The following is a 19,187-nucleotide window of genomic DNA, read 5'->3' as shown; positions in this document are numbered from 1 at the left end:
TGAATGTTGGTTTTCTGAGTTTTTAAAATTTTGCTTTTTTTCAAATTTTATGCTTCACAGCTATGAACATGTACTTCTTTTATAATGAGATAAACTTAGATGTTAAAAAGTTTATATAACTCTGCAAAATCTATTTTAATATAGCTATGCAAAAATAAAGAGTTGAAAAACCTAGATAGAAGTCATCAAAATATTATTTGTTTCTGAATACGATTTTCTAAAGTATTTTTTGTTTTTTCTCCTTTCATATTTCCTATGATTCTATATTATTATTGTATTTTAAAAATAAGAAATGGGGCACCTTCACCATCATTACTCTTTATCCTTGTAATTAATTGTAATTTTATTATTATAACTATAAAAATTATATTTTATTGAAAAAATTTTCTTCATTATTTCTACTGCTACAATATCTCTACATTTAGTGTCTCTCATTTCCAATGACATACATATATATAGAATAAGAATTGTATATCTCTTCATCTGTGTACTTGTCTCTAACTATTCTTCCATTTACGTTCCTTTGGAAATCTTAGACCAAACTGGAAGGTGACCGCACATCAAAACTCAGGTCTTGACTCCAATATGTATAAGACACTGAAAACCAAACAGTAAGAAAACAAACAACCCAATTAGAAAACGGTGAAAGATTTGAATAGGTATTTTGCCAAAAAGGATATGTGGACAACAAGTAAATACAGATGTTTAACCGACAGGAAATAGGCCAATATTAGCCAATAGGAAAATTCACATTAAGGCTATCATAGGATACTACTACATTCCTATTAGAGTGGCTAAAATTAAAGGCTGATAATGCCAAATGCTGACAAGGACGTAGAACATCTGGAACTCTCACCTATTGCTGTAAAATGGTACAATCACTCTGGAAAACAGTTGTATGGCAGTTTCTTACAATGTAAACATTGCATGGGTCATAGGACCCAGGCATTTAAACCTTGAAGGAATGAAAATTTATGTTTATTTGTTGCAAATCTATTTATAATATCCAGAATTGGGAGCAACCCAAATTTCTTTCAACCTGTAAATTTATAGACAAACTGTGGTACACTCGTACAATGGAAGACTACTCGGCAATAAAAAGGAATGAGCTAGTAATACACACAGCATCCTGGATGGATCTCATGGACGCTAAGTAAAAGAAGCCAATCTCAAAAGTTTACGTACTCTATGATTCCATTTATGTAACATTTTAAAAAACCCAAAACTACATTGATAGAGAAGTATTAGCTAGTGCCAGGCATTAGGGGTGAGGAAAGTTATGATTATATGGGATAACAAATGGGAATTTGTGGAGGTGACAGAAAGAGACTTAGTCAAATGTCCCCTATTTAAAAAAATTTCCTTAGAAACACCTGTTGGCCATTTCTTTTTCACAATTTTTTAAATTTTCATTATGGAACTTATGACTACTTAAAATCATTTGTCTGTTTACATTCATTGATTACTGAATTTATCCCCCTCATTAGAAAGTCAGCTTCACAAGTGAAGGGTCCTCGTCTGTCTTGTTTTCCACTGTCTTCCCAGGATTTCAATCAGTGCCTGACCTGTAGGAAGCACTCACATATTCCCTGCTGACTGAATGAATAATGAACCATTGGTCGATTTGGATCAGGAAGAGTGATCATCCACAGGAGTACAAAGAGCGCCTGTGTCTATAGGCAAGAGTGAATTCTTCCCCAGACTTAATGTTCAGAGAAACCATATCAGACATCAGATCTGAAACACTTGCAAAGGCCTGAAAGGGGAAGGCAGGATAAGATGTCTCAAGTTTTCCAAGGGTAGGGATTACTCAGGACCTGATTTCTAAAACCGAACCATGAAAGAGTGGGCTCTGCTCTCACTAGCTTTAGGAAGTCATTGTTCCGGCTAGAGTTCAACGGGCATTTAGGACAAAAGTCCTGCTGCCTCCACTGTCTCTGCTACTGTAGTCTCATGATAAGGTTGCATCTCTGGATGTTATATAGATTCTCCAATGCCTGTTTTGTTACCTTACAGGATCCCAGTGGGTATACGGGGACTTTTTGAAGGTCCCAGAGGGTGCTACTATTCTGTTTAAGCAATTATGATGTCAGTTCAGAACAATGCTTGCTCCCCTGCTCTGGAAATAAAAATGCCCTGAGGCTTCAATGAACAACATAGAGCATCCCGGATAATGGATGGGCTCTTTAAGAAAAGCAATCAGAGAGAGAACACTAATCAGGTATGTCAGTGGAAGAAAGACTTCTTGATACAAAAGTTGTGTACTGAATGTCACGTCAGGCTGAGTTTAAACAGCATAAGCCTCCAAGTCTTCTTGAAGTTCAGGTTAGGGAGGCTTTAGAGCATTTTATCCTCAGGTAGAAACTCTTCTGTAAGGCCCAGATTTTTCCTACCACCATGGCTGTCTGGAGATAGGCCTGCTGTAGCATCCTCTGACTGAGCTGGCCAGTGGCCAGCTTTGCCTTTGGCATTTCCAGTCAACCCCTCACATGTTCTCTTGGGTAAAACCCATTCTTGTTGAGGACAAAAAGGCAAATAAAATTGTTTATTTTGTATTTTGAAAAAGATTTACTTATTTATTTGAGAGAGAGAGAGAGAGAGAGAGAGAGTGAGCATGGGGAGGGGCAGAGGGGCATCTCCAGATGAGGGAGAGAAAATCCCCACTGAGCACAGAGTCTGATGGGGGGCTGGATCCCACGACCCCGAGATGGAGCCATCAAGACCTGAACAGAAAGCAAGAGTCAGATGCTCAACCCACAGAGCCATCCAGGTGCCCCTATTTACTCTAGCGTAGATGTACATGTCCTCCCCCGTCATGCTCCCTGAGACCTCCCTGGCCACTCCATCTAAAAATTTCTCCCTCCAGACACTCTTGCTTCATACCTCTTCTTTGCACTCAGCCCTACCTTTAAAAAAAAAAAAAAAAGGAAGAAGAAGAAGAGAAAGAAAAAAGAAATAAAAAAAAGTTATTGTTAGTCTCTCTTTCTACCAGAGTGTAAGTTTCAGAAAGGTAGATATTCAGGTTTGTTTTATTCACAACTTTATCCCTCAGTGTCTAGAAAACTGTCACTTGGCAGACATAGGTTTCATATTTTTTGAATAAATAAATTAGTTTAAACATTGATACACAAAGTCCTGCAAAGCAGTCTCATTAGACTCTATAAGCTTGTTAAAATGATGAAGACTTGTCCACTGGTGATTGCCTGCCTCCCTTAAAATTTGTAATGTAAGGCTTATGATGGCAAGCTCTTTTTTTTTTTTTATGATTTTATTTGTCAGAGAGAGAGAGAAAGAGAACAAGCAGGGGATGTGACAGGCAGAGGGAGAAGCAGGATCCTTGCTGAACAAGGTGCTGGATGTGGAACTTGATGCTAGGACCCTGGGATCATGACCTGAGCCGAAGGTAGTTGCTTAACTCACTGAGCCATCCAGGCGATCTGATGGTAAGCTCTTTGAGAATTTTTAGAACATAAAACAGTGCAGGCACTTTTTGAAATGAACGAACAAATGCATGAATATATGAAATCATTTTTGGAACTCCTTTTTCAGAGCAGCATTCAGAATCCATCTATGGCCTGGATAAGCAAATCTGCCTAATGATTTCTGAGCCACAGGTTGCCTGCAAGTTGCTGCACTTAGTGCATTGTTGCTAGAGCAAAGTCATGTCCGCATCATAACTTTGCTTACGGACAGTCTTTTTTGTATGCCTTATTAAGGACAATAGAAGATGGGAAACATAAACAAACAAACCTAAATCCTTTTGAATGGCGCTCTCATAAAATTTGACTTCAGTTTAGTATCTAGGGATGTATTCGGGGAATGAGCACTTGGCAAGCTGCCTTGTATTTTGTTGTGGTGTGTAGCACAGACTAGCTGAAATTCCAGTCTTTAAAAACCCTGGGGGAAGAGTACAAACGTGAACTATTAGAAATCCTTAATTATGTCTCCTGAGCTTACTCTTCTTGACGTCTGATTGCCAGAAATATCCCTACCTCTAACATTAATGGTCTTTTTATTTTTAACTAACATATCAGAAACGTAAAGGAAATGTAAACCACTTTGGGTGTCTAACCAACATGATTCATTTGGCTTCTGCTCACTGCTGATAGTAGCACATTTATATTTCATGGTTTCTGAATTCAGAGTACTGTAATATCCAGATGTGGTCGACTGCTTTCAGGAGCAGATGATAAACAGCATTGTCCCTTGAAGTTGGAGAGCAATGCTGAAGAAAAGTCCATTCAGCAGCAAATCAAAAGATTTATATGAAGTCGGAAAGTCGTATTAATCTTGCCTAGGTATCCCTGATGCTGGAGACTTATTTGTACAGAAAGTAGAAAGCGTTATATGAAGGTGGGGATTTACACTCTGGCCTGGAAGGAGAATGGCATCAAAATAAGGAGAGAGACTTGATACAGAATTTAGAACTAATGTTTGAAAACTCTATAGCATGGAAAACACGGTGTCAACAGCTCACAACCCCATTAGTTTTTGCCCACTGAAAGACAAGTTTGGAATTTTGAAATGCTTCATGATCTAGAAAAGAGTCTTCACTAAAGACACGATAGTATTAAATTATAATAGAGTTCCTTCTATGGATTTTCTAGAATATGATGCTTTAACATGCCATTGTGAGACAAGTGTTCACACTGCCAAACAGTTTTCTGTTGCTAAGGGTAATTTTGAGGGTTGCTGCTGTGGTGATTGTGGGCCTGGGGATACTGCAGCAGAATGATCTAACACATGTGTGAGTGTCTGAACAGGCAAGGAGTTCTCGGTATATTCAAGACATGTTTTTTTCCCCTGTTTTTGCTTTAGTTTATACTTATACATATGAAAAGAATGTTCTTTATCATTTTCTTGCAACCATTTTTAAGCCTGAAAGGGATATTTGCTCTTCAGTTTTGGCAGGCGTACTTACAGAGTGGAGAGTAAGTAGATAAGAAACTTTTTGCTTGGTTAGTGAAGGGTATCTATCTACTGTTCTTTTCTGTCATCTTCTTGATATACTTAAATTCACCTTTTCTAAAAATGATACATTAATTGTATTTGGTTTAGTTAAAATTCAAGCAGTGACCAACAATAATAGAAGAGATTCAAATTCTGGGACAGGGTTTATAATAAAACCAACTTTTCTTATACTGTAATTCAAAAATCAATTTTTAAATCATGCTCGTTGGATCATTTCTTCATTTTTCTTGGCTATTAAGCATTTCTAAAATATCTTTCTAGGTCAAGATATCTTGATTAATCTTCCTTTTACAAAATAATTCTCTATAGGTTGTTCTTCACAATCAATTAACTTGAATATGCCCTATTTTGTTTTGTTTCTACATGTGGTAGCAATGGTATGATCTTTGTAATCAAGATAAAACAGTTTGTCAGACATTTAAGGAAGCTAAGAAGTATTGCACAGTGAGGAGTCAAGATGGCGGAGAAGTAGCAGGCTGAGACTGCTTCAGCTAGCCGGAGATCAGCTAGATAGCTTATCTAAAGATTGCAAACACCTGAAAATCCATCGGCAGATCGAAGAGAAGAAGAACAGCAATTCTGGAAACAGAAAAACAACCACTTTCTGAAAGGTAGGACCGGCGGAGAAGTGAATCCAAAGCGACGGGAAGATAGACCCCAGGGGGAGGGGCCGGCTCCCGGCAAGCGGCGGAGCAACGGCGCACAAAATCAGGACTTTTAAAAGTCTGTTCCGCTGAGGGACATCGCTCCAGAGGCTAAACTGGGGCAAAGCTCACGCGGGGTCTGCGTGGCCTCAGGTCCCGCAGGGTCACAGAAGGATCGGGGGTGTCTGAGTGTCGCAGAGCTTGCGGGTATTGGAACGGGAAAGCCGGCTACAGAGACAGAGCCGACAGTAAGCTCACAGCTCGGAGTTACCTTGAACCGGTCGCAGGCTCGGTGAGCTCGGAGCGCGACCAGAGGTCAGGCAGATGGGAGTAACTGGGCGCTGTTCTCTGAGGGCGCACTGAGAAGTGGGGCCCTGGGCTCTCGGCTCCTCCGGGCCGGAGACCAGGAGGCCGCCATTTGTATTCCCCGTCCTCTGGAACTCTACGGAAAGCGCTCAGGGAACAAAAGCTCCTGAAAGCAAATCCGAGCGGATTACTCAAACCCGGCCCCTGATAAGGGCGGTGCAATTCCGCCTGGGGCAAAGACACTTGAGAATCACTACAACAGGCCCCTCCCCCAGAAGATCAACAAGAAATCCAGCCGAGACCAAGTTCACCTACCAAGGAGTGCGGTTTCAATACCAAGGAGAGCAGCAGAATTCCAGAGGAGGAGAAAGCAAAGCACGGAACTCATGGCTTTTTCCCTGTGATTTTTTTTAGTCTTGCAGTTAATTTAATTTTTTTCTTTTTCATTTTTTGTTTTTCTTTTTCTCGCCTTCTGGTTAAATTTTTTTTTAACCTTTACCTTTTTCTTTTTTAACGTTTTTTAACTAGTTAATCTAATATATATATTTTTTCTTTTTTATATTTTTCTTATTTGTTTTCTTTTTTTTTAAATTCTTTTTCTTTTCTTTTTTTTTCTTTTTTCTTTTTTTTTTCTTTCTTCTTTTTGAACCTCTTTTTATCCCCTTTCTCCCCCCACACGATTTGGGATCTCTTCTAATTTGGTTAAAGCATATTTTCCTGGGGTTGTTGCCACCCTTTTAGTATTTTCCTTGCTCCTTCATATACTCTTATCTGGACAAAATGACAAGACGGAAAAATTCAACAGAAAAAAAAGAACAAGAGGCAGTACCGAAGGCTAGGGACCTAATCAATACAGACATTGGTAATATGTCAGATCTAGAGTTCAGAATGACAATTCTCAGGGTTCTAGCCAGGCTCGAAAAAGGCATGGAAGATATTAGAGAAACCCTCTCGAGAGATATAAAAGCCCTTTCTGGAGAAATAAAAGAACTAAAATCTAACCAAGATGAAATCAAAAAAGCTATTAATGAGGTGCAATCAAAAATGGAGGCTCTCACTGCTAGGATAAATGAGGCAGAAGAAAGAATTAGTGATATAGAAGACCAAATAATAGAGAATAAAGAAGCTGAGCAAAAGAGAGACAAACAGCTACTGGACCACGAGGGGAGAATTCGAGAGATAAGTGACACCATAAGACGAAACAACATTAGAATAATTGGGATTTCAGAAGAAGAAGAAAGAGAGAGGGGAGCAGAAGGTATACTGGAGAGAATTATTGGGGAGAATTTCCCCAATATGGCAAAGGGAACGAGCATCAAAATTCAGGAGGTTCAGAGAACGCCCCTCAAAATCAATAAGAATAGGCCCACACTCCATCACCTAATAGTAAAATTTACAAGTCTCAGTGACAAAGAGAAAATCCTGAAAGCAGCCCGGGAAAAGAAGTCTGTAACATACAATGGTAAAAATATTAGATTGGCAGCTGACTTATCTACAGAGACCTGGCAGGCCAGAAAGAGCTGGCATGATATTTTCAGAGCACTAAACGAGAAAAACATGCAGCCAAGAATACTATATCCAGCTAGGCTATCATTGAAAATAGAAGGAGAGATTAAAAGCTTCCAGGACAAACAAAAACTGAAAGAATTTGCAAAGAGCAAACCAGCTCTACAGGAAATATTGAAAGGGGTCCTCTAAGCAAAGAGAGAGCCTACAAGTGGTAGATCAGAAAGGAACAGAGACCATATACAGTAACAGTCAACTTACAGGCAATACAATGGCACTAAATTCATATCTCTCAATAGTTACCCTGAATGTTAATGGGCTAAATGCCCCTGTCAAAAAACATAGGGTATCAGAATGGATAAAAAAACAAAACCCATCTCTATGTTGCCTCCAAGAAACTCATTTTAAGACCGAAGACACCTCCAGATTTAAAGTGAGGGGGTGGAAAAGAATTTACCATGCTAATGGACATCAGAAGAAAGCAGGAGTGGCAATCCTTAGATCAGATCAATTAGATTTTAAGCCAAAGACTATAATAAGAGATGAGGAAGGACACTATATCATACTCAAAGGGTCTGTCCAACAAGAAGATTTAACAATTTTAAATATCGATGCCCCCAACGTGGGAGCAGCCAGCTATATAAACCAATTAATAACAAAATCAAAGAAACACATCAACAATAATACAATAATAGTAGGGGACTTTAACACTCCCTCACTGAAATGGACAGATCATCCAAGCAAAAGATCAGCAAGGAAATAAAGGCCTTAAACGACACACTGGACCAGATGGACATCACAGATATATTCAGAACATTTCATCCCAAAGCAACAGAATACACATTCTTCTCTAGTGCACATGGAACATTCTCCAGAATAGATCACATCCTCGGTCCTAAATCAGGACTCAACCGGTATCAAAAGATTGGGATCATTCCCTGTATATTTTCAGACCACAATGCTCTAAAGCTAAAACTCAACCACAAAAGGAAGTTTGGAAAGAACCCAAATACATGGAGACTAAACAGCATCCTTCTAAAGAATGAATGGGTCAACCGGGAAATTAAAGAAGAATTGAAAAAAATCATGGAAACAAATGATAATGAAAATACAACGGTTCAAAATCTGTGGGACACAACAAAGGCAGTCCTGAGAGGAAAATATATAGCGGTACAAGCCTTTCTCAAGAAACAAGAAAGGTCTCAGGTACACAACCTAACCCTACACCTAAAGGAGCTGGAGAAAGAACAAGAAAGAAACCCTAAGCCCAGTAGGAGAAGAGAAATCATAAAGATCAGAGCAGAAATCAATGAAATAGAAACCAAAAAAACAATAGAACAAATCAACGAAACTAGGAGCTGGTTCTTTGAAAGAATTAATAAAATTGATAAACCCCTGGCCCGACTTATCAAAAAGAAAAGAGAAAGGAACCAAATAAATAAAATCATGAATGAAAGAGGAGAGATCACAACTAACACCGAAGAAATACAAACTGTTATAAGAACATACTATGAGCAACTCTACGCCAATAAATTTGACAATCTGGAAGAAATGGATGCATTCCTAGAAACATATAAACTACCACAACTGGACCAGGAAGAAATAGAAAGCCTGAACAGACCCATAACCAGTAAGGAGATTGAAACAGTCATTAAAAATCTCCAAACAAACAAAAGCCCAGGGCCAGACAGCTTCCCGGGGGAATTCTACCAAACATTTGAAGAAGAACTAATTCCTATTCTCCTGAAACTGTTCCAAAAAATAGAAATGGAAGGAAAACTTCCAAACTCATTTTATGAGGCCAGCATCACTTTGAGCCCAAAACCAGACAAGGAGCCGACCAAAAAAGAGAGCTATAGACCAATATCCTTGATGAACACAGATGCGAAAATACTCAACAAAATACTAGCCAATAGGATTCAACAGTACATTAAAAGGATTATTCACCACGACCAAGTGGGATTTATTCCAGGGCTGCAAGGTTGGTTCAACATCCGCAAATCAGTCAATGTGATACAACACATCAATAAAAGAACAAGAACCATATGATACTCTCAATAGATGCTGAAAAAGCATTTGACAAAGTACAGCATCCCTTCCTGATCAAAACTCTTCAAAGTGTAGGGATAGAGGGCACATACCTCAATATCATCAAAGCCATCTATGAAAAACCCACCGCAAATATCATTCTCAATGGAGAAAAACTGAAAGGTTTTCCGCTAAGGTCAGGAACACGGCAGGGATGTCCATTATCACCACTGCTATTCAACATAGTACTAGAGGTCCTAGCCTCAGCAATCAGACAACAAAAGGAAATTAAAGGCATCCAAATCGGCAAAGAAGAAGTCAAATTATCACTCTTCGCAGATGATATGATACTATATGTGGAAAACCCAAAAGACTCCACTCCAAAACTGCTAGAACTTATACAGGAATTCAGTAAAGTGTCAGGATATAAAATCAATGCACAGAAATCAGTTGCATTTCTCTACACCAACAGCAAGACAGAAGAAAGAGAAATTAAGGAGTCCATCCCATTTACAATTGCACCCAAAACCATAAGATACCTAGGAATAAACCTAACCAAAGAGACACAGAATCTATACTCAGAAAACTATAACGTACTCATGAAAGAAATTGAGGAAGACACAAAGAAATGGAAAAATGTTCCATGCTCCTGGATTGGAAGAATAAATATTGTGAAAATGTCTATGCTACCTAAAGCAATCTACACATTTAATGCAATTCCTATCAAAGTACCATCCATCTTTTTCAAAGAAATGGAACAAATAATTCTAAAATTTATATGGAACCAGAAAAGACCTCGAATAGCCAAAGGGATATTGAAAAAGAAAGCCAACGTTGCTGGCATCCCCATCCCGGACTTCAAGCTCTATTACAAAGCTGTCATCATCAAGACAGCATGGTACTGGCACAAAAACAGACACATAGATCAATGGAACAGAATAGAGAGCCCAGAAATAGACCCTCAACTCTACAGTCAACTAATCTTTGACAAAGCAGGAAAGAATGTCCAATGGAAAAAAGACAGCCTCTTCAATAAATGGTGCTGGGAAAATTGGACAGCCACATGCAGAAAAATGAAATTGGACCATTTGCTTACACCACACACAAAAATAGACTCAAAATGGATGAAGGACCTCAATGTGTGAAAGGAATCCATCAAAATCCTTGAGGAGAACACAGGCAGCAACCTCTTCGACCTCTGCCGCAGCAACATCTTCCTAGGAACAACGCCAAAGGCAAGGGAAGCAAGGGCAAAAATGAACTATTGGAATTTCATCCAGATCAAAAGCTTTTGCACAGCAAAGGAAACAGTTAACAAAATCAAAAGACAACTGACAGAATGGGAGAAGATATTTGCAAACGACATATCAGATAAAGGACTAGTGTCCAGAATCTATAAAGAACTTAGCAAACTCCACACCCAAAGAACAAATAATCCAATCAAGAAATGGGCAGAGGACATGAACAGACATTTCTGCAAAGAAGACATCCAGATGGCCAACAGACACATGAAAAAGTGCTCCATATCACTCGGCATCAGGGAAATACAAATCAAAACCACAATGAGATATCACCTCACACCAGTCAGAATGGCTAAAATCAACAAGTCAGGAAATGACAGATGCTGGCGAGGATGCGGAGAAAGGGGAACCCTCCTCCACTGTTGGTGGGAATGCAAGCTGGTGCAGCCACTCTGGAAAACAGCATGGAGGTTCCTCAAAATGTTGAAAATAGAACTGCCCTATGACCCAGCAATTGCACTATTGGGTATTTACCCTAAAGATACAAACGTAGTGATCCAAAGGGGCACATGCACCCGAATGTTTATAGCAACAATGTCCACAATAGCCAAACTATGGAAAGAACCTAGATGTCCATCAACAGATGAATGGATCAAGAAGATGTGGTATATATACACAATGGAATACTATGCAGCCATCAAAAGAAATGAAATCTTGCCATTTGCGACAACATGGATGGAACTAGAGCGTATCATGCTTAGCGAAATAAGTCAAGCAGAGAAAGACAACTATCATATGATCTCCCTGATATGAGGAAGTGGTGATGCAACATGGGGGCTTAAGTGGGTAGGAGAAGAATAAATGAAACAAGATGGGATTGGGAGGGAGACAAACCATAAGTGACTCTTAATCTCACAAAACAAACTGAGGGTTGCTGGGGAGAGGGGGTTTGGGAGAAGGGGGTGGGATTATGGACATTGGGGAGGGTATGTGCTTTGGTGAGTGCTGTGAAGTGTGTAAACCTGGTGATTCACAGACCTGTACCCCTGGGGATAATAATATATGTTTATAAAAAAAAAAAAAAAGAAACATGTTAAATTCCCAGTAGATAAATAAACCAAAGGGCATAGCCAAAATTCAGAAAAGAGGGATTAAAACTAATGTGTCAATGTAGGGAATTGCATACCCCTTCCAGTAATCAAATAATTGCAAATAAAAGCTAAAAGATGCTAAGAAAAAAAAAAAGAAGTATTGCACAGAAAAAAATGCAGGAAATAATAGGTGTGACAAATATGGGGTGTTATTTGAATTAAGTAGCTTTTTAAATTTTTATTTTATTTTACTTTATTTTTTAAAAAGATTTTTATTTATTTGTCAGAGAAGGAGAGACAAAGAGAGTGCACAAGCAGGGGGAGAGGCAGGCAGAGGGAGAAGCAGGCTCCCTGCTGAGAAAGGAGGCCGATGCAGGACTCTATCCTAGGATTGTAAGATCATGACCTGAGCCAAAGGCAGACATTTAACCAACTGAGCCACCCAGGTGTCCCTTAAGTACCTTTTTAAAAAAAATGTTTATTTTATTTATTTTGTTTTTAATTTTTATTGAAGTATAACATAATGTTATAGTTGTTTAGGTGTACAATATACTAATTTGACAATTCTAGGTATTATTCAGTGCTCATTATGGTAAGTGTAGTCACCATCTGTCATCACATAATGTTCTTACAATATTATTGACTATGAAATCCTCATCCACTGTTGGTGGTAATTTAAATTAGTGCAAGCACTTTGGAAAACAGTATAGAGGTTTTCAAAAAACTAAAAATAGAAACACATGATCCAGCAATTCTGCCACTGGTATTTAAACAAAAACCAAAACATGAATTTGAAAAGTTTACCTGCACCCTGAAGTTTATTGCAACATTATTGGTAATAGCCAAGATAGTAGCACCAACCCAAGCGTCCCTGGATACATAAATGGATAAAGAATATGTGGTCTCTATACATGGAATGGAATATTACTCAGCCATAAAAAAAGAATGAGATCTTGTCATATGTGACAACATGGATAGACCTAGAAGGTATTATGCTCAGTGAAATAAGTTAGAGAGAGAACGCAAGCTGCCTTAGCACAGAGATCTCTGAGCCTCTGTGTAGTGGCTAGTCGTTGTGTCTCTGGAATCAGGCTGCTTCAGTTGACATTTCAACTCTGTTATGAGCTAGGTGACCTCTGACTTTAAATAAGTGGCTTCAACTTTATGTACTCTTATTTATAGATTATGACGTAGGTAGCTTTATACATTTTTTATGAAACATTAATGAATTAATGCGGGTGCAATTACCATTAATGTACAATTGTGAATTTCTTTAAAGAAACTTTATGCAGGTTCCATAAACAGGGCTGACTGTGGATTTTGACATATCATGTAACTCGTGTTTTTGAAAATACACTGAAGGAAATGTCCTTGGACCACGTCCTAGGATCAGTGGTGCTTAACATTTTGTTACTGACCAGAGTATCCTTTCTGTCTTCAATTTTCTCCAACTTATAACAAAAAATTTTTATTTTTTTATTATTTTTCATTACAAAAAATTTCAAACCTAAAATAAAGTAGAAAGAATAACAGTAAATATCCACTTGCTATTCAACTAAATTTCAATTTGTAACTTTTTTTAACATTTGCTCTCTTATTCTCTGTATATATTTGTTGCAAAAAACATTTGAAAGTAAATTGCACACTTTGTGAGATTTCAACCCAAACTACTTCATCACATATCTTTTAAGAATAATGACAATCTGCTCAAATTCTATGATTCTATAATAGTAAATAGTCAATATTTAAAATTTCTCTAAATATTATCAAATGTCTGTGTAGCTATTTTAAAAAATCCAGGATCCAATCCAGGACCCAAGATGCCCGCATTTTATTTTGTTGTTGAATCTTTTTTTACTCTTCTTTAATCTAGTTTTTTGCTCTTGTTTGATCTAGTCCTCCCTTAGTTTTTCCTGACATCGATTTTTTTTTCAGCTTCTTTGAGGTCTAATCGACAAGTACGATTGTAAGATATACAGCTTGTTGACTTGATATATGTATACATTGTGGAAGGATTCCCCCCATTAACACTTCTATCACCCCACATATTTATTTTTTTGTGTGCAAGAATAGTTAAGTTCTACTCTCAGCAAATTTTAATTACACAATACAGTGTTATCAAGTACAGTCACCATGTTACACATTTGATCCTTAAAGCTTTTTCATCTTACAACTGAAGGTCTGTACACGTTGACCAACCTTTCCCTATTGCCCTCTACTCCCAGTCCCTGGCAACTACTTTTCTACTCTCTGCTTTTGAGTTCAACTTGCTTTTTTATTTACTTGTTTGCCTTTGTTTTTCAGATGCCACATGTGGTACCATGTGGTATTTGTCTTTCTCTGTCTAGCTTATTTCATTTAGTGTAATGCCCTTAAGTTTCTTCCATGTTGTCACAAATGATAGGATTGACTTTTTTTTAGGGATAAATAATATTCCATTGTATGTGAGTGTGCATCAATGAATAGTTAGGTTGTTTTCATATCATGGATATTGGGAATAATGCTGTAATGACCATGGGAATACAGAGGTCTCTTTGAGATACAATTTCATTTCATTTAAATGAGCATATGAGATGGTTGGTTCATATGGTAGCTCTACTTTTAATTTTTTTGGAAATCTCCATATTGTTTTTCCTAGTAGCTGCACAATTTTGTATTCCTACCAACAGTGTACAAGGGTTCTCTTTTCTTACATCCTCACCAGCACTTGTTATCTCTAGTCTTTTTGGTAGTAACCGTCTCAACAGGTGTTAACGAAATCTCATTGTGGTTCTGATTTACATTTCTCTGATTGGTGATGTTGAATAGCTTTTTATGTACCTGTTGGTCATCTGAATATCTTCCTTGGTAAAATGTCTATTCAGGTCTTTACCCACTTTTTAATTGAGTTATTGTTATTATTTTGCCATTATTATTTTGTCTATTATTACCTTGTGCGAATTCCTTGTATATTTTGGATATTAACCCCTCACTGGATATATGGTTTGCAAATATTCTTCCACATCCCATAGGTTGTCTTTTAATTTTGTTGATGGTTTTCTTTGTTATGTAGATGCTTTTTAGTGTGATGTAATTTTGCATTTCTATATTCACTTCTGGTGTCAAATAAAAAAAAATCATCACCAAGACCAATGTCTAGAATAGAAGCTTTCCACCTATGGTTTCTTACAGGAGTTTTATGGTTTTAGGATTTTTTTTCTGTTTTGTTTTAGGTTTTACATTTAAGTTTTTAGCCCATTTTGAGTTGATTTTTTTTAATGTGGTGTAAGATAAGGGTTCAGATTCTTTCCTTTTTCTTTTCTTTTCTTCTTCTTCTTCTTCTTCTTTTTTTTTTTTTTTTTTGCATGTGGCTGTCCTGTTTTTCTAACATCATTTATTGAAGGGACTATCATTTCTGCATTGTACATTTTGGACTCTTTTGTTGTAAATTAATTGACCATATATATGTAGGTTTATGCATGGGCTCTTTATTCTGTTCCATTGATCTATGTGTCTGTTTTTAGGTCAATACTTTACTATCTGGATTACTCTAAGTTTCTAATATAGTTGAAATCAGGAAGTATGATCCCTCCAGCTTTGTTCTTCTTTCTCAACATTGTTTTGGCTATTAGGAGACTTTTGACATTGGCTTTTATTTTATTTTATTTTTTATTTTTATTTTATTTTATTTTATTTTATTTTATTTTATTTTATTTAAATTCAATTAGCCAACATGTAGTACATCATTAGTTTTTTAGGTAATGTTCAATGATTTGCTAGTTGCACATAACAACTCAGTGCTCATCTCATGTGCCTTCCTTAATGTCCATCACCCAGTTACCCCATGTCCTCATCTACTTCCCTTTCCTCGATCCTCAGTTTGTTTCCCAGAGTCAAGAGTCTCATATGGTTTGTCTCTCTCTCTCTGATTTCTTCCCATTCAGTTTTCCCTCCCTTCCCTTATTGTCCTCTGCACTATTCCTTATGTTCCACGTATGGGTGAAACCATATAATAGTTATTTTTCTCTGATTGACTTATTTCACTTAGCACAATACTCTCTAGTTCCATCCATGTCGATGTAAATGGTAGATATTCATCCTTTCTGAAAGCTGAGTAATATCCCATTGTATATATGAACCACATCTTCTTTATCGATCCATCTGTTGAAGGACATCTGGTCTCCTCCCACAGTTCGGCTATTGTGGACATTGCTGCTATGAACATTAGGGTGCATGTGCTCCTTCTTTTAACTTTTCTTTTTTTTTAAAGATTTTATTTATTTGACAGAGAGAGAGATAATAAGCAGGCAGAGAGAGAGAGGAGGAATCAGGCTCCTCACTGAGCAGAGAGTCTGACATGGGGCTTGATCCCAGACCCTATAACCATGACCTGAGCTGAAGGAAGAGGCTTAATCCACTGAGCCACCCAGGTGCCCCATTTTTAAAAGAGTTGTAACCAGCTGTCTTGAAGAATGTCTATTTCATCTGATTATTTCCCTCACAGTGTTGGTTAACTTGTTCCTCTATCCTCTGTCTCTCTTGGAAACTGAATGTTAGGTCCAGAGTTCTGATAAGCTACAGCCTAAGCGTTTTGAAAAGAGTGCTCAATAAGTGGTGATCTATATTTCATTGTCCATCCCATTCTGAGGCATATCAGATTATTGATGACAAGTTTGGTCACTTAGTTAAGGTGCTGACTCCTAGAAGTCTCAGTTATAAAGGCATATTTTCCCTTTGTAATTTTGAATACTCCATAATATAGTACTTTGGAATTTGTGAATATCTTGTTCCTTAACAACACTTTATCTATGCTTTTTGTATGCACTAATAACCCTTGCCCAAGTCAGCTATTACACTGGGCCTGGAAAATGGTGATTTTTCTCCTGTTATCTTCTACTTTGACTGGTGTGTGACCTAAGATAAGCCAATGAATAGCATAGAAGTGCAGACACATCCTTTTCACGTTTAGGCAGCTTTATGGTGGTTGTGAAAAAAATACCAGTGCTTTTCAGAGAAGAGCTACAAGGAAAGGGAGTGACACACAGACAGAGACAGAAGTTTACCCATGTGCATTCATGCACGTGCATGCCCACACGCACACACGCAGAGACACATGTGCACAGGTTGACTATATGACTTGCCCAGGGAAAGCTCCTCAGAAGGGGCTAACAAACCAGGGCAGCCTGTTTCATATTGGATTCATAACTCCCTTGTTTCTTTTGCTCTTTTGTCATTTTATCATTTTATTATCCACTTTCCTTTTTTCCTCACCTTCATGTTCTTTATCTTTCTTTCTAGAGATGTTATATTTATAACTAGTCTACATTTCTCTTTCTCATATAAATTCTTAGAAGTGTTAGGGGATAGTAACGAAGGTATGATTTGGAAAAATGTGAGAATCAAAGTCTCCAAGATCGTGGAAATATACAACAGAATCAAACAGGGTCACAAGCGAAGTTAGTTAAAGATGTGGACAATATTAAAATAATCTGCAGGGATACTGCAGCAGCCTCAACTATGACAAGTTACCCCTTCTAAGCCCTAGAATCAGGAGAGAGCAATTGGGTAGGGAGGGGCACCTGAAGAAGCAGTGACAGTTGGAGGAACACAGCCGCCAGACTTAATCCTTATGGGGAAGGAGCTGGTGAGCATATACATGACTTCGTTCTTCTCCACCCTCTGATCAACTAAAATATAAGTTCAGTGAGGGGAGAAACTTTGTCTCATTTACTTGTATGCAAGCATAGTTGAAATAGTGCCAGGTGTCAAGGAGATTTTATATTTATATATATATATGATATATATAAATATAATATTTATATTTAAATATATTGTATTAAATATATTATACAAATATATAATATGTATAATATAATTATATAAATATATTATATAAATATTATATTTATATATATCATATTATATATATATAAAACAAATGGTTAAATAAGTGAATGAGTAAATGCAAGAATGGATAAATGAAATAGATTCAGAGGACTTGTGCTCATTTCCTCAGTTGGTCTCTTGAAAATCAAAACGCAAATTTCACTTTCTTTGGTTTACTAATGCATATCAATGCCATGAGATCTCATTATTTTATTTTTAGCAAAAATCATCAATAAGAACATTGTACCAGAAAATGCTCATTGGGAATTTTGAGTTGAACACATTATTTAGCAAATGCTAACATGGGAACTTGAGGATATTTAGTGAACATGCTGAAGTCAACACATTAATACAATTGAAACCAAGAGTGAAGCAACTATCTATTAACCTCAGTGTTGTGGCATCTAAAAATGCTTTTACCCACTATTGGGTTTTGTAACCTGTAAAATAAATCAAAACGTAACAACAGTTAACCTTGAAAACCTTTTGATTACTTCTCAGAGGTTAATTTTCCTGAAGACAGCATCATGTGGTAGAAAAAGCCTGTGTTTTGAATTAAGCAAACCCTACCAAACCCTTGCTCTGCTTACTGTTTAGATAACATGAGATTACTTAAAATTTTCTCATTCATTAATCCAGGATAATCTCACTCGTTTTGAAATTGTGTCAAAAATTAAACGAGAAAATGTATTTGGAGTGTCTTGTCCGTGGTCTGTGTTCTATGCATGTAAAGTTCACTGTTTTTGTGGGGGGTTCGTTAATTTTATATCTCCTTTTTCTCTGTGATTCTGTAAGCTTTTGGAAAATTCTTCATGGTATTATATAGTTGATCTACTTTAAATTAATTTCTTTTTTTTTAATATTTTTTTTTTTTTAAAGATTTTATTTATTTATTTGACAGAGAGAGATCACAGGTAGGAAGAGAGGCAGGCAGAGAGAGAGAGGAGGAAGCAGGCTCCCTGCTGAGCAGAGAGCCCGATGCGGGACTCGATCCCAGGACCCTGAGATCATGACCTGAGCCGAAGGCAGCGGCTTAACCCACTGAGCCACCCAGGCGCCCCGACTTTAAATTAATTTCAATAAGCTTTATCAAAAGGGAAGAAAAAAAGCATATTTTGGCATAATTATGTTCCCTCTTTTCATTTAATTTTTGAAATTGAGATCTAGAAACAGTCTTCATTCTGAGATGGTAATAGCCACAAAATCAAATTTATAAGGGGGGAATAAAGGTAAATAAATTATCTGAGTTCATTGAAATCTTCATTCTTATGTGCAAATGGCAGTATTGAGCAGAAGCCCTAGAATTCTCATATGTAAAATTTCAATATTTTTGCATCATTGTGGAGAGCCATGCAGCAGGAGCAAGGAGTCACGTACTAAGCAAGGCATGAGAGGCCAAGGCTGTAGATAGTTTGCCTAAGGAATGCAAGCAGATACAGGGAGTCACGTACTAAGCGAGGCCTGAAGACTGGGAGGAGTGAGAGATTAACCCAAGGACTGTGAGTGCATTCGCGGGTGACGTTTGATAGATACCA

Source organism: Mustela erminea, chromosome 9 (assembly GCF_009829155.1).
Source record: "Mustela erminea isolate mMusErm1 chromosome 9, mMusErm1.Pri, whole genome shotgun sequence".
Classification (NCBI taxonomy): domain Eukaryota; kingdom Metazoa; phylum Chordata; class Mammalia; order Carnivora; family Mustelidae; genus Mustela; species Mustela erminea.
Note: the sequence above shows the minus strand (reverse complement) of the source record.